Raw genomic sequence first — 15728 nt, forward strand, 5'->3', positions numbered from 1 at the left:
AGCTCTTGCACAGTTTCCCTCTGGCATAGACATAAGGCTTAACCTCACTGAAATATTTGGATTGTGCTGAGATAAGTAGGGTTAGGGTTTTACAAGCATCTCACTGATTCCTTTCATTCATTATTCAGGCCCTTTGTTTCGCCACAGCCTCTTTCTGTTGTTGCCTTTTGCCCATTTTGCCTTCATTAGCATCTCCATCGGAGCATGGGAAAAGGAAGGAAAAGGAAGTCGAGGAATTTTAGTCGGTTAGCAACTCTGATAGTATTTTGGTGAGGAAGGAGGCCACAAAGGTTGGTTCAGATGAGGTCTCTGGATAGTTGTGAATTTCTTTAAGCTTTTATTTGTATGAATAAAATTAAGGTTTAGTGCATTAGTATTTCACTACAATCTAGATTGCTTTCTGTATATGGGAATTGTGATGCATAATCCCTCACATTTTTCGAGGCTGGAACAGGGAGGCAGAAAGTAGAAGGTAAGAAGTAAGGCAGATGCATTGGCTAACCAGGACTTCATAAGGGCATTCAAACAGAAAATTAGGTATTCTATAGAGCACCAGAACAGAAGAACTCCAAAGCAGGCAATATTAGAGGGAAGGAAATTATAGTGAGCTGATTTTTTTTATCAGCTGTATTGATTACTTTTTTGCTGGTTGCATATTTGGCATAAGATTATAAATCCCTTGAGGACAAGGGCTGTGTCTTTTACTTCTACTCTGCATTCCCAAATGTCTAGTCCAGAGCTCTGCACTCAAGCATTAAATTAAGATGTTGATAATCGCGATTAGGAAACTTGTAGAGAGTGAATGGGGAACCTAGAAATTTAGGCTCTTGTGCTCTCACATTCTCCCTTTCCTTCTCTCTTTTTCTCCACAACTATTTTATAGGCATATAAATACCTGTCATTTTCATCAGTAGTATTTACTGAAGGCCTGTTGTGTGCAGAGTATTGTTCCAAGCTTGGGAGACTACAATAGAATTAGTAAATATGATCCCTATCATCAAGGGGTTTACAATTCAGTGGGGGAAACCCACACCAAAATTGTTTACAGATGGGAAGAAGGAAAAGGGGATATGCATAGGAATTAGTGCATTAGTGATAGATTATGTAAGATGTTCTTAAAACTGCAAGTGTTTGTATGTGTGTATGTCCATGGTGAATATGCGCTGAAGTGGCTGTTGAGGGATATAATAATAAGGTGGTATTTGTTAAGCACTTATTATGTGCCAAGCACTGGGGTAGATACAATCCACATTCATAGTTAAAAGGAGAACAGGTATTGAACCTCCATTTTGCAAGTGGGGGAACTGAGGCACAGAGGAGTTAAGCAACTTGCCCAAAGTCAGACAGCAAGTAAGTGGCAGAAGCTGGAATTAGAACCCATGTCCTCCTTTCCCCCACCTGCTACTTCTCAATCTCTTTTTGCAGGCCCCTCTTCTGTCTCCTATCCTCTAATCAATCAATTGTATTTACTGAGCACTTAGTGTGTGCAGAGCACTTAGGAGTGTACAATGTAGCAGAGGTGGTATATATGGTCTCCGCCCCTAAGAAACTTATGTGGGAGTTCCTCAAGGCTCAGTCTGAGTCCCCTTCTATTGTTCATCCATACCCAGGCCCTTAGAGAACTCCTTCACTCCCACAGCTTCAACTCCATACCTACCGAGATGATACCTAAATCTACCTTTCCAGCCCCGTCCTCTCATTCTGTGCAGTCTCACATTTCCTCCTGCTTTCAAGACATGCTGCTATCGAGAAGCAGCATGGCATAGTGGATAGAACACGGTCCTGGGTGTCTGAAGGACTTGGGCTCTAATCCTGGCTCCGCCACTTGTCTGCTGTGGGGCCTTAGGCAAATCACTTTACTTCTCTGTACCTCAGTTACCTCATCTGTAAAATGGGGATTGAGACTGTGAGCCCCACGTGGGACAGGGACTGTGTCCAACCTGATTTGCTTGTATCCACTCCAGTGCTTAGTACAGTGCCTGGCACACAGTAAGTGCTTAACAAATACCACAATTATTATTAAGACAGCTCTGCCTTGATATCCTCCTGACACCTAAAATGGACTCCTCATTTTCCTCCCCAAACACTGGCCTGCCCCTCTCTTTCCCATCACTGCATCAGCCTTCTCTCTGATCTCCCATTCTCGTGTCTCTCCCCACTTCAATCCATACTTCATGCTGCTGCCCGGATTGTCTTTGTCCAGAAATGCTCTGGGCATGTTACTCCCCTCCTCAAAAATCTCCAGTGGCTACCAATCAATCTGCGCATCAGGCAGAAACTCCTCACCCTTGGCTTTAAGGCTCTCCACCACCTCGCCCCCTCCTACCTCACCTCCCTTCTCTCCTTCTACAGCCCAGCCCACACCCTCCGCTCCTCTGCTGCTAATCTCCTCACCGTGCCTCATTCTTGCCTGTCTCGCCGTCGACCCCTGGCCCACGTCATCCCCCTGGCCTGGAATGCCCTCCCTCTGCCCATCTGCCAAGCTAGCTCTCTTCCTCCCTTCAAGGCCCTACTGAGAGCTCACCTCCTCCAGGAGGCCTTCCCAGACACAGCCCCCTCCTTTCTCTCCCCCTCCTCCCCCTCTCCATCCCCCCGTCTTACCTCCTTCCCTTCCCCACAGCACCTGTATATATATATATATATATATATATAAATATGTACATATTTATTACTCTATTTTACTTGTACATATCTATTCTATTTATTTTATTTTGTTAATATGTTTGGTTTTGTTCTCTGTCTCCCCCTTCTAGACTTTGAGCCCACTGTTGGGTAAGGACCGTCTCTATATGTTGCCAACTTGTACTTCCCAAGTGCTTAGTACAGTGCTCTGCACACAGTAAGCGCTCAATAAATATGATTGATTGATCACTGTAGACACCACCACAATACTCTCTGTCTCCCAGCCCATGATCTTGGCATTATCAACTCATTTCTCTCATTCCACTGACATATTCGATCTGTCACCAAATCCTGTTGCTTTACCTTCACAACATCATTAAAATCCACTCTTTTCTAACTGTTACTCTGCTGAGCTAAGCACTGATATCCCACCTTGGCTACTGCATCAGCCCCTTCTCTGACCTCTCTTCCTCCTGTCTCTCTGCTTCCCAGATCATTTTTCTACAGGACGTTCAGGCACTGTCTTCCCCAATCCTCAAGAACCTCCAGTGGTCACCTGTCAACCTCAGCATCTAACAGAAACTCCTTAACCATTAGCTTTTAAAACACTCAATTAGCTCTCTGCCTCCTATCTTACTTCACTGATTTCCTATGACAACATAGCACATACACTTTGCTCCTAACGCCAGCCTACTTGCCATACTTTGATCAATCAATCACTCTTAGAGAAGCAGTGTGGCCTAGTGGATAGAGCTCAGGCCTGGGACCTGGGTTCTATTATACCGGCCCTGCCATTTGTTTGCTGTGTGACCATGGGCAAATAATATGATGCTTCTGTGCCTCAGTTACTGCATCTCTAAATGGGGATAAAAACTGTGAGCCCTTGTGGGATGTGGACTATGTCCAATCTGATTAGCTGTTATCTACCCCAGTGAGACTGTAAGCTCATTGTGGGCAGGTAACATGTTTGCACACTGTTGTACTGTTCCAAGTGCTTAGTACAGTATTCTGCAAATAGTGCTCAATAAATTCTATTGATGAATGATTGACTTAGGAATTTGGATCGGTACCCTTTGAGCATTTGCTATTCACCCCACCCTGCAGCACTTATGTACATATCTGTAATTCATTTCAATGTCTATCTCTCCCTTCTTGACTGTAAGCTCTTTGTAGGCAGGGAACCTGTCTACCAACTTTGTGGTATTGTACTCTCCCAAGCACTTAGTACAGTACTCTGCACCCAGTAAGTGATCAATAAATAATATAGATTGAATGAATTAATCAGGGAAGACTGCCTGGAGGAGATGTGATTTATGTTGTGCTAATCCTTACCTATATAACTGGGGATAACACCTCGTAAAAGACCCTGGAAACCCATACTAGAAGGTTGCTTTGTAAAGAAACTCTAATTGAGCAGTCTGTGAGCACCATGGAGACTCTTTAAAAACTCATGGATGCAGTTTGGCCATCCTTGGTTTATAGGAAAGGTAGCATCTAGCACTCTGAGAGCTCCAAAAATTCATGAACCTGGCTTGGCTTTCTCATAGGCCATTGCTCACTTCATAAAACACTTTTTTATAATGCTGCTTTAGAGTTTCATTTTGCTTCATAAAATGTGTCCATTATGTGGACCATGTGTCCATTCATGGCCTTGTTAATCTTTTCAGGATGTCAAGAGTTGCCTTTCTTTTATAATTTTTTAGGTTTCTTATTGAGGAAGCGCAGTGGCCACTAACTTTGCTGGCCTTAATACTGTTATTATTTGTGATAAACTTGTGTTTACTATGTGCCAAGCACTGTACTAAGTGCTAGGGTGGATATATTCATTCATTCATTCAATTGTATTTATTGAGCGCTTACTGTGTGCAGAGCACTGTACTAAGCGCTTGGGAAGTACAAGTAGGCAACATATAGAGATGGTCCCTCCCCAACAGCGGGCTCACAGTCTAGAAAGGGGAGACAAACAACAAAACAAAACATATTAACAAAGTAAAATAAATAGAACAGTAAATATGTACAAGTAAAATAGAGTAATAAATCTGTACAAACATATATACAGGTGCTGTGGGGAGGGGAAGGAGGTAGGGCAGGGGGATGGGGGAGAGGAAGGAGGGGGCTCAGTCTGGGAAGGCCTCCTGGAGGAGGTGAGCTCTCAGTAGGGCTTTGAAGGGAGGAAGAGAGCTAGCTTGGCGGATGTGCAGAGGGAGGGCATTCCAGGCCAGGGGGAGGACGTGGGCGGGGGGGTCGACGGCCGGATAGGCGAGAACGAGGTACAGTGAGGAGGCTAGCGGCGGAGGGTGCGGGCTGGGCTGTAGAAGGAAAGAAGGGAGGTGAGGTAGGAGGGTGCAAGGTGATGAAGAGCCTTGAAGCTTAGAGTGAGGAGTTTTTGCCTGATGTGTAGGTTGATTGGTAGCCACTGGAGATTTTTGAGAAGGGGAGTAACATGCCCAGAGTGTTTCTGCACAAAGATGATCCAGGCAGCAGCGTGAAGTATAGATTGAAGTTGGGAGAGACAGGAGGATGGGAGATCAGAGAGGAGGCTGATGCAGTAATCCAGTCGGGATAGGATGAGAGATTGAACCAGCAGGGTAGCAGTTTGGATAGAGAGGAAAGGGTGGATCTTGGCAATGTTGCGGAGGTGAGACTGGCAGTTTTTGGTGACGGATTGTATGTGAGGGGTGCACGAGAGAGCAGTATGATAATCAGGTTGGACCCAGTCCCTGTCCCACATGGATTTTGTGGGAGTGTGTCTGTTTATTGTTATATTGTAGTCTCCTAAGCACTTAGTAGAGTGTCATGCACACAGTAGATGCTCAATAAATATGATTGATTCAATGAATAAAGCAAGGGGAGCAAGAACAGTTCTATTAATTCCCATTTTATAGATGAAGAAATTGAGACACAGAGAACTTGTAATTTGCTCATGTGTTGGGATTAGAACCCAGGTCTTCTGACTCCTGTAGATGGCAAACCTCCTTTTCAAAAGCAGTAGATTATGCTTTTATTTTAAACCTTTTTAGAACTGGTATGGCCTGGACCTCTAGCAAAATCACCTTAAAACCCCCAAAATGAGTCTGCATCATTTAATTGAAGTTTCCCAAATGCTTAGTTCATCAGGCTCTGCATAGGGTAGGTGTTCGATCAGTTCATAGTATTTATTGAGTGCTTGCTATGTGCAGAGCACTGTATTAAGCCCTTGGGAGAGTGCAGTACAACAGAGTTGGTATACATGTTCTGTGTCTGCAATGAGTTTACAGCCTAGAGAGGGAGACAGACATTAGTATAATTCATTCAATCATATTAATTGAGTGCTTACTTTGTGCAGAGCACTGTACTAAGTGCTTGAGAGAGTTATTATTATTATTATTACAAAACAGAAACATTTCCTACCCACAATGAACCTGCAGTCTAGTAATTTATAGCTGTGTACATAGGTGCTGAGGGTGAGGCGAATACCAAATGCCCAAAAGGCACAGATCCAAGTGCAATAAACACTATTAATTAGATATCCCCATCTTTCTTTTCTTTAGTATTTGACAAAATGATATATTTAAAGTTTACATTATTCCTTGGAGTGGTTAAAATGATTTTGGGAGGTGTCAGAATTCTCTATGCCTCAAAATGTGCTCGCTTTGGCAGCATATATACTAAAATTGGAACTTTCCAGAGAAGATTAGCATGGCCCCTGCGGGAGGTTGACACACACATTCGTGAAGCATTCAATATTTTCCCCTGCTATTTCCCTGCTCAGCTATTTCCAGGATGCCTCCATTCTACTATTTCGACAACAATAATGTTCTGATAGAGTTGGAATGGATGTTACCCCTTTAAGAAATTAGAGAGCACAGTGTAAGTAGCTGGAGAGTTTGTTTGTTGAGTGAGACGAGGTGTTCCATTTCATGGGTGCCCAGCCCTTCTATTGGTGCATTTAATGGCAAGTTTTGTGTACATTATATGCTCTGTGTTTGTGATTGAGAGTGTGTCAGATTACAATGATAAAAGAGTACAAAAGGTTGTCTTGACTAACAATGTCAAATGGGCTTTACCTAAAATGAAAGAGGGTGTTTGGTCACTGGGTTTATTGAATGGCGGTGGGGGGTGGGGGAAACCAACACAAAAAACTGGGCCGTTTCAGTGATTCACTGAATAGTTTAGTGATTAATTTGAACTGGGCTTCATGCTTGTAGAAGCCTTCCCACCCCTTTGAGTTTGCATGCTTAATTAGCTGTTTGGCAGCTAGAAGCAGCATGGCCTAGTGAATAGAGCACAGGCCTGGGAGTCAGAAGGACCTGGGTTCCAATCCTGGCTCCCTCACTTGTCTGCTAAGTGACTGTGGGCAACTGTGTCTCAGTTTCTTCATCTTCATTCATTCAATCGTATTTATTGAGTGCTTACTGTATGTAGAGCACTGTACTAAGCACTTGGGAAAGTTCAATACAACAAAAAGCAGTGACATTCGCTGCCCACAATGAGCTCACAGTCTACAGTGGAGGAGACAGACATCAATATAATTAAATAAAATTACAGATATGTACATAAGTCCTTTGGGGTTGGTAGAGGGGAAGAGCAAAGGAATATATGAAATTACAGATATGAACATAAGTGCTTTGGGCTGGGAGCAGGGAAGAGCAAAGGGAATAAGCCAGGGTAACCCAGAAGGGAGTGGGAGATGAGGAAAAGTGAGGCTTACTGTTGGGTAGGGACTGCCTCTATATGTTGCCAACTTGTACTTCCCAAGTGCTTAGTACAGTGCTCTGCACACAGTAAGCGCTCAATAAATACGATTGATTGATTGATTAGTTTGGGAAGGCCTCTTGGAGGAGATGGGCCTTCAATAAGGCTTTGAAGTGGAGGAGAGTCGTTGTCTGTCAGATGTAACATGGGGATTAAAGTGTGTCCAGACTGATTAGCTTACCTCAGCCTTAGTACCTTGCCTGGCATGTATTAAGTGCTTAACAAACACCATTTAAAAAAAACAACAATTCGGTAATAGAACTTTAGGGCTCTACTCTTAAAGTCTTCCTCCCTTGCAGTTCGCACAATTTCATGTGCCCAAGAAAAATACCCTGGGAGAAAAAATCCATCTCCTTTCACCAGAGGAGCTATGAGGCATCACCCTTTCCCTGCAATGCACTGTCAGCTAAACTCCCAATCTGCCCCCTATTCTACAACCCCCAGCTGAAAGCAACCTGTCAAATTCCTGCTCCAGTATGGGCAAACTCTCTCTTATCCTTGGTCTGTTCCCAGCCTAATCACCTGTCTTTCTTACACTATCCCCCCTGCCACTCACCTTTTTCCATTCACTGGACAAGGTGGAAGAGGTGGCCTGCTCTTTGATCCCCTAATGCCCCTTTAAATAATTGTGGTACTTGTAAAGTGCCAAACACTGTACTAAGCGCTGGGGTAGATACAAAATATTCACATCCCAAATGGGGCTCACTGTCTAAGTAGGAGGGAGAACAGGTATTGAATCCCTGTTTTGCAGATGAGGAAACTGAGGCACAGAGAAGTTAAGTGGCTTGTCCAAGGTCCCCCAGCTGGTAAATGGTTGAGCGGGGATTAGAACCCATATCCTCTAACTCCCAGCCCATGCTCTTTTCACTAGGCCATGTTGCTTCCCTTTAACCTCATCCATGATTTTCTCTTACTATTTGCAGTCATCTATAAACTCTCCTGGTGCTACCTCTGCTTTTCTGAGTGACTTTTGAGCCTTTCTCTTCTTCCAGCTCTCCTTCTCCTTCCCCACATTGATCCTGGTTTTCTTGATTCCATTTTCTACTACACTGTTTAATGTTGGTCAGCGTGCTACATAGAATTCTGTAACAGTCTTTAGGTCTTTGATGCCAATGTAGATTTGCCAATGTAGATTTGAGGGACCTGAGGCACAGAGAAGTTAAGTGATTTGCTCAAGGTCACACAGCAGGTACTGGGCAGTGTGAGGATTAGAACCTAGGTCCTATGGTTCCCAGGCCCGGGCTTGTTCCAATTTGTACTTCCCAAGCGCTTAGTACAGTGCTCTGCACATAGTAAGCGCTCAATAAATACGATTGATTGATTGATTGATTGATTGTTCCACCAGGCCATGCTGCTGCTCATTAGGCTGCACTGATTCTCGGTATCAATGCTAACTGTGACATTACAATCTCCTGATAGAACAAATTATAACGGCTATTGTAAAGGGATTTGTTAAGCACTCACTATGTACCAAGCACTGTGCTAAACTCTTGTCCCACCTAGGGCTCACAATCTTAAGGGAGTGGGAGAAAGGTATTAAATCCACATTTTATAGATGAGGACACTGAGTCAGAGGAGTAAAGTGATTTCCCAAGGTCATACAGCAGGCAAATGGCAGAGACAGGATTAGAACCCAGGTCCTCTGCCTCCCATGCCTATTCTCTTTTCACTAGGCTATGTGGCTTCAGTATATTTGATGTTGGCATTCTGGCAATGAGACTGTTTAACCTTTTTTTGGTAGAGTTGGTATTTTTCTTTATCACAGTAGGAAGATATGTTCTGATGGTGGGAAAGCCTTTTTGTTCCAGGTACAGGCACAGTTTGTACTTCTGGTCAGACTTGGTAGGCCTGATATTAGTGATTCTGGGATATCTCCCATGGGCTGCATCTGAAGTATGAAGGCCTCTCCAAAAGGCAGTGGTCCAACACCTAGCTCTGTGAACTGGCTGTCTGGTAATCTGGTATTACTGGTGTTTTTAAACACCCACTGGGTGCTGTGCATTGTACTAAGATCTTGGGAAAATCTCACAGTGCTGCAATCTCAACTTTTTGTGTGAACTGGTAATTGGCCAGGTACAACTGTAGTTGTTCCTCTAGGCTAAAGACTATTTTCATCATCATGTAGCTTCCATAATAATGCTAATAATTGTGGTATTTGTTAACCGCTTACTATATGCCAAGCACTATACTAAGCACTGGTGTGGATACTAGCAAATTGGGTTGGACACAGTCCCTGTCCCACACGGGGCTCACAGTCTTAATCACCATTTTACAAGTGAGGTAACTGAGGCCCAGAGAAGTGAAGTGACTTGCCCAAGGTCACACAGCAGACAAGTGGTGGGCCGGGATTAGAACCCATGACCTTCCGATTCTCAGGCCCATGATCGATCCACTAGACCATCCTCCTTCCATTCAAGGCAAGCAGTATATTCCTAAGTAGGGCTGCTTTGACATCCAGGGTCCTGCTGAAATGGCACTGTGAGCCCCACAAGGGACACAGGGATTGTGCCCAACCTGATTTGCTTGTATCCACCCCAGCGCTTAGTACAGTACCTAGCACATGGTAAGCGCTTAATACTACAATTATTATTATTAATATTTTTTATTATTATGACATGGTTCCCTCTTCAGCGACTACCTGACTGATAGCCTGGATCACATACTTGCATTATACTCTTTCGAGTGCCAGGTATGAAATATCTCACTATCAGTAGGCATCACATTTTAGTTTTTCAAAAAGATGATTTGTGCTCACCCATCCATAGTGTCTCGCCCCATCTTGCTCCAATTTATAGCGCCACTGTAAGAGAGATGGTGTATGTATGTTTGTTGTCTGTGGCTGAGGGATGTGATGTGAGATGTTCACAGAGGTAATCTGGTCTATGGTCACAGACCCCAGTGATTGGTTCAGTGAATGTGAATGTCTCACAACAGTATACCAACTGGATGAGAGCCCAGCCGGGTCTGCTGTATGGAGATATTCTGGGACACTTATTGGTAGTCCCCCATGTCCCATAAGTGTTGGGGGCAAAGAAGTCTTCTAACCCTTTGACTTTATTTTTTATTTTATTTTATTTTATTTTTTCACTGTCTCGTTTAGTGTCAATCGATGGCATTCAAGCACTTGGTTCAGTGCTCTGTACACAGTAATAGCTTGAGAAAATATATCATAGAGAAACAGGTCCTGCAGGATTCCTGGCAAAAGTTTGTAACCTACCCTTACAAACCACCATTGTACTGGAGGACTGGTGAATTGCCAATTCAATGTCCATCGAGAAGAAGGGTTCCAGGGGTGTTCCTGGGAATTGTAGATAATAATTTTATTTGCTAAGCACGTACTATATGCCAAGATCTGGGGTAGATATCAGATAATCAGGTTGGACTCAGTTCCTGTATTATACTCTCCCCAACACTTAGTAAAGTGATCTACATATAGTAAGTGTTCAAGAAATACCATTGATTGATTCCTGTCCTATGTGGGGTTCACAGTCTAAAGGAGGAAAAACAGGTATTCGATCCCCATTTTAAAGATGAGGAAAATTGAGGCACAGGGAATTTGACTTTCCCAGGGCCTCCTACCAGGCAAGTGGCAGAGCTGCTGTTTAGACTTCTAGGCCTATGCTCTTTCCACTAGGCCATGCTGCTTTAAATGAGCCTTATTTGCATATCTGGCAAATTGGTGGATTCTTAAATCAAGTTTAAGATTAGCAAGCACACAGAAAAAATGCATCAAACAGAAACTCCTTACCATTGGTTTTAAAGCACTTAATTAGCTCTCTGCCCCCTACTACCTTACCTTGCTGAGTTTTCTACTACAACTCAGGCTGCATTTCATTCCTCTTACCGTCAACCTGCTCACTGTAAGTTGATCTCTATCTCACCAGCCCCTTGCCCATGGCTTGGAATTCCTTCCCCCTTCATATAGGGCAGACCACTCTCCCTGTCTTCAAAGACTTATTAAAATCCCATCTCTTCCAAGAGCCTTCCCCAACTAAGCCCTCATTTTCCCTACTCCTACTCCCTTCTGTGTTGCCAGTGCACTTGGATCTTTACCCTTTCAGCACTTGATATTCACCCCACCCTCAGCCCTGTAATTAATGTCGGTTTCCTTCTTTAGACTGTAAGCTCCTTGTGGGCAGGGGCTCTATCTACCAACTCTGTTGTACTTCCCCATAAATACTACTGATTGATTGAAATGGTGTAGTATTTACTACCAGGGACTCAGGAAAGCAGTAGCTTCATCTTCAAACTTGACTTTTATTGACTTTTTTATGGATTCATTCTAGAAAGCTTCCCAGTTATAAAAATATGTAGCCACTCCCAATAGTAATAATAATAGTGGTATTAAGTGCTTACTATGTGCCAAGCACTGTACTAAGCACTGGGGTAGATGCATGCTAATCAGGTTGGATGCAGTACCTGTCCCATAGGCCTCCCAGTCTTAATCCCCATTCTACAGATGAGGTAACAGAGGCACAGAGCAGTGAAATGACTTGCCCAAGGTCACACAGCAGGCAAGTGGTGGAGCCGGGATTAGAACTCAGGTCCTTCTGACTCCCAGTCCCGTACTCTGCTAGGCCACACTGCCTCCTCAAGTGCTTAGAACAGTCCTCTGCACATAGTAAGCACTCAATAAATACCACTGATTGATTGAAAAAAATAAAATAAATTTGCATATTTGTTTCTAAAAATTCAGGTCTTCACATGTAAAACATGAAAAAAGCAATTGTGCACTACTTTTGCTCTCCATTACCGACTATGTATCATCTTCACACCCAGTTGCTAGTGTTTGCCAGTGAAGATTTCTTTGCATATCTTTGGGAAAGAAAAACAATCCCTGTAAACTCAGTGGCAGTGAAAAAGATGGCCACTGGAGTCTTGCTGACTTAATGGAGGTCTGCATTAATTCAAGAGAGTGACTTCAGAGCCCTGAGGAGAGTTCTGGGAAGAAGAAGGGAATTTGGCTTTGTATCTATGATATGTTCTGTGACTCTATTGTTAAAAGGGCAAAAACATTGCCTTTGTTATTTAGCACTCACTGTATTGTTCATTTTCATTTTTCCTTTCCAATATTAGTGACAGCTACTCTTGCCATCTTTACTTTTTAAAAATTCTTTTCCCACACTAACATAGCAAGCAGATCAAATGTGCAACAGTACAAAACTGTTTAATTATCTCAATTTATAATTATTGTGGTATTTAAGTGCTTACCATGTGCCAGGCACTGTACTAAGCACTGGGTGGATACAAGCTAATTGGATTGGACACAGTCCCTGTCCCATGTGGGGCTCAGTCTCAATCCCCATTTTGCAGATAAGGTAACTGAGGCCCAGAGGAGTGAAGTGACTTGCCCAAGGTCACACAGCAGACAAGTGGCAGAGCCTGGAATTAGAACCCATGACCTTCTGACTCCCAGGCCTGCTCTCTATCCACTATGCCATGGTGGAGAGTGGTGGGTATAAGTGATGTATTTTGGGTTAAGGTGAGCAAGTTGGTAGTTTTGGTTTTTAAGGCTATGTAGCAATTGTGCACATGGGTGCAATTTACTTGCACATGCAAGTGTCAAGTTATATCTAGTTTTACCCATAAAAGAATATATGGATAAGATTTTTTAGAAATAGAAATGTAAGTGGAAGGCTCTAATCTTGATTTCCAACCTTAAGGCTAGCCTCTCAGGTGAGCTTTAATACTCTCTTCCACACTGAATACACTTACAATTAGCTTGGGGTATTTCTTAGCCCCTTGGCCAATTGGGGTGAGCAGTACATTCTAAAATCAGACATCAGCTATGTTTTACTGTCTGAAGGCTCCACAACTGCTTCATCACCTAAGGCATACACTTTTTAATATAAGATCTTTGTAAATAGCCCTTTCTTTTTTTCCTTGAAGACCAGTTCATAATTTGGGAGATAAATGGTCTTTTTGTGTTATCTGATATCTTTGTTCTAGGACTGTGAAAATATTTGTGCTCATATGTTCAGCCTTGTACAAGCTATAGACATTTCATAAGGAAATTTGAGAAATAATCTCTTAAAAGAAAAAAACCTCAATGCATCTTATTTTTTTTACCATCTCTCTTTGCTTGTTTAGCATCTTTGCCATTATCACCCAGATCTGCAAGCTCTTAATTTCTTGCAACATTTTGTCCTTTGATACTTTCTCATGTTGTCAGGCCCCTTTTTTTTTCCTCATTGCTGAAATTCTCATGATGGAAAGAATATTTTCTGCATGATTTTTAGCTATTTGATGTGTTGGGATTTATGTTATACCATTTTATCCCTGGCAACATTTGTCTAAACAGATATGAACATTTTTAACTCCATACCACAACAACAGATACCCCACTAACCACTGAATATCATCTCTCCCTTCAGACCAATTTGGGCTGTTTTACTGTTTGTTTTTTTGGGGGGGGTTGAAATGATTCCTTATGATCTGTTATCACATACGATAATGGGTGATCCTTACTTAAGAAATGCAATAGAACATTTTATCCTGTTGTGGCTGTTTCTATTTTGCAAGAACCACTCTGTGAATCAAGAACTGTTAATAAGAATAAGTTTGCTTTTGAGCAAGTACGGAGGTAAATGTTCTATTTGAAGAGCACTAATGAAATTCCCTTTATTGACATGAAGAGGCCAGAGAGCCAGGCACTGTTTTCATTTTTGAGTCAAAGGAGAAGGAGCTGGCAGAGAAGCAGCAAGTCATGTCAAAAGGCTGAAATGGATTCATGAACATTTTCACGTAAAATCTGCTTCAGTTTTGAAGCTGACGTAACTGACAGTGAGATGGTTATCCATTTGTGAGTGAGGCTGATGAGATGACTTGTGACTGACAATCCCTTCCATATGGTATGAGCAATGGTGGGAATTCATCAAGTGCATGTGCAAGATAGCTTTCATTTTCCAGATAGAAATTCTTTCAGCTACAGGCACATATGCAGACACATGAGAATAGACCTTTAAGCCCAGAATGACCTGACAAGAAATCAGGTCATTTCTAAAAGGAGAGGAATAGGAAGTTAGAAGGAGAGAATCTCACTTCTTTCTGTCCTAGGCTGTAGACAAGTAAGATTTATAATTAAAATAAGTGCCTTGCGAGCACTGACTTTTTTGTATATTTTTGTGTGTGTATGGTGTTCTAGGCTTCTGATGTTCTCTTCCAACAGATTCATCATCGCTATGATTTTATTGTAAGGGAGAAACTGGCAAAATAACCTTCTGCATAGTCTTCTCCCTTCTGCATTATCTATGCACTTGGATCTGTGACCTTTGGGCATTTGATATTCACCCCACCCTCAACCCCACAGTGCTTGTATATATATATTTAAATTATACATTATAAATTATTTAATAATAATGACATCTGTCTCTCTTTCTAGACTGTAAGCTTGTTATGGGGAGGGAATGTATCTGCTAACTCTGTATTTTACTCTTCCAAGTGAGTAGTACAGTGCATAGTAAGTGCTCAATAAATACCACTGATGTTCTTTTTGTGTGTGTGAGCTGGTAAACTTTTCTGTGGACTTTTGATTGAAAAAAATCACTATAAGCCTGTTAAATTGCTTTTTTTGTTGTCATCCTATCTTATTTTGCAGTGGCTACTTCTAAAATGTAGTGTCCAAAGTGATTCAAAACTGATAACATCTGCCTTCTGTTTACCAAATGAGTAAATTGTCTGGCATTTTTGGTATTACTGAAGCTTTGAAAATTTTTTTAAAAAAGAACTATTGGATGTTTCCTTTGGGATAATTTGTGAAGGATGGGAGGAGAAGAGAAAGCTATGGGTTATACTGCCTCATTGCCCTCCCTTGGAGCTCTTCTAACTTTGCCAGCATGCCTTTCACCTCCCTTCTCTCCTTCTACAGCCCAGCCAGCACACTCTCTGCTGCTAACCTCCTCACTGTATCTCGTTCTCGCCTGTCCCGCCATCGACACCCGGCCCACGTCCTTCCCCTGGCCTGGAATGCCATCCCTCCACACATCTGCCAAGCTAGCTCTCTTCCTCCCTTCAAAGCTCTACTGAGAGCTCAGCTCCTCCAGGAGGCCTTCCCAGGCTGAGCCCCCTTTTTCCTCTCCTCCCCATCCCCCTGTCCTACCTCCTTCCCCTCCCCACAGCACTTGTGTATATATATTTGTACAAATTTATTACTCTATTTTACTTGTACATATTTACTATTCTATCTATTTTGTTAATGATGTGCATATAGCTTTAATTCTATTTGTTCTGATGATTTTGACACCTGTCTACATGTTGTCTATCTTCCCCTTCTAGACTGTGAGCCCGTTGTTGGGTAGGGACCGTCTCTATATGTTGCCAACTTGTACTTCCCAAGCACTTAGTACAGTGCTCTGCACACAGTAAGCACTCAA

General features: G+C 42.6%; 1 protein-coding gene and 1 non-coding gene across 6 annotated transcripts in view; both read left to right on the forward strand.

The window, feature by feature from the left end:
* Window positions 1-15728, forward strand: part of MAGI1 (membrane associated guanylate kinase, WW and PDZ domain containing 1) — a 627930-nt gene that overhangs the window by 27080 nt on the left and 585122 nt on the right. The window lies entirely within an intron of this gene.
* On the forward strand, window positions 6246-6352 carry LOC119920520. The gene has a single exon (XR_005448262.1). It is a non-coding gene; the product is annotated as a U6 spliceosomal RNA (small nuclear RNA).

Source organism: Tachyglossus aculeatus, chromosome X1 (assembly GCF_015852505.1).
Source record: "Tachyglossus aculeatus isolate mTacAcu1 chromosome X1, mTacAcu1.pri, whole genome shotgun sequence".
Taxonomy (NCBI): Eukaryota; Metazoa; Chordata; class Mammalia; order Monotremata; family Tachyglossidae; genus Tachyglossus; species Tachyglossus aculeatus.